Source organism: Phytophthora infestans, genomic scaffold (assembly GCF_000142945.1).
Source record: "Phytophthora infestans T30-4 supercont1.79 genomic scaffold, whole genome shotgun sequence".
Taxonomy (NCBI): domain Eukaryota; phylum Oomycota; class Peronosporomycetes; order Peronosporales; family Peronosporaceae; genus Phytophthora; species Phytophthora infestans.
In genome coordinates this window covers 128,998-130,504 of record NW_003303680.1, presented here as the reverse complement: position 1 = coordinate 130,504, position 1,507 = coordinate 128,998, and positions in this window count along the sequence as shown.

Genomic DNA, 1,507 nt, shown 5'->3' with positions numbered 1-1,507 from the left:
GAAAGTCCAGCAGATCACGGATTATCGGGGCCCCCTCCGTTAGTCGGTGTCTGGGCGTTGTTGGTAAGTTGAATCCAAGCGATCTCGCAGATTATGCTGATCCCCGCTACTCTACAATGTTGCCGCGTGCCCGGATCGTTTGGTGACTCGGGATTTCACCGTGAGTCCCAAGAAGATGCTCAAGTGAAGATTGAGCCAGGGGAAGAGGCGTCGTCAGAGGTCGGATCGACGAAGACGCTGCTGAATGAAGCAAGATCCGCGGATCGATAGAGTCCTGGGAGGAACTCTGTCGACGGAAGAGAGGTGGAGCCGGATCTAGAAGAGAAACCTCTCTATCGTCCCCAGGTCCCCTCGGGGACCCCTGCGGATCTTGACGCAATTTAAGATCCGCTAACAAAACACGGGAAAGTGAAGGCGAAACGGTATGCATTTGCAGACTCACAGGTCAAGTCAACACCGTACCTAAACCCAAGCCCGCTAGTCGAAGAAACGAGAAAGAAGACGAAAACGAGTAAGACTACGCGGAAGAAGATGCAAGCTCCAGCGTCGGAAGAAGACCAAGCTGGATCCAGGTCAGGCTGGTCAGACAAGGATCTCGAGTTTGTGTATCGCCACCAAGCTTTACGCGACTTCCTGCATCAAGATCCTGTCATGCAGATCCTGAATCCACGACAGATCGAAGATCCAAGAGAACCGGTGAGAGCACCAAAGAAAACGGCGGACAAATTAGTGGTGGTCAAGGATCAATTACGTCTGCTTACGGATTCAGGCATCGTCGCTGGTGCGTTCGATGCAGAGGATATCTTCTAGCTAGAATTGGATCTCATAGTATCAGCGACGCGGGACCTCTTCGTCAGAGTCAAGTCCATCACCGGAGAAAGGTCGCACACTATGGATCCAGTGTCGTCGCCGAGGATCAGCCAAGCTGCATCCTCTAGCTACGAATCCGCGGCTGAGGATGGGTCAGATACGTCTTCCGAGCCGCGACGCATGACCTTGGGCCCCTCTGGGGCGTCCATGCTGGAAGCGCGGGCAAGGACCTGGCGACAGGATCGAGCCAGATCCAGCAAGAAGCCAGTCGGATTATCATCGGATCGGGTTCAAGCTAATCGTCTCACGGATCACGCCTCGCCAGTAGACCAGACGGCTACAGGGTCCTCCGACACCTCCTCAGGCACATTACAACGGCACTTCGAAGCTGCAATGAGTCGTTTCCTGGCCCAACAAGGCATGAGAGCGCCCGAGCCACAAACGCAAATGTTCCATGACCACGGAGCACGAGACGTGGAAATGAAGTCAGTGGAGGGACACAACTCCCATGATGAGTTCGCCCAGATGATCTGGACGTCCCATCCCCCTCACCAGCGGCGGTAGCAACAGCTGCAGCCGGGACGGATGGATCGTGTATGATCCAGAGGGTACGGATCTCAGCCAAATCGGATCTGAAGGAGTTCACGGGCAAGGATCAAGACAAAAGTCGAGCGCGAACATGGATCAGCAAAGTCAA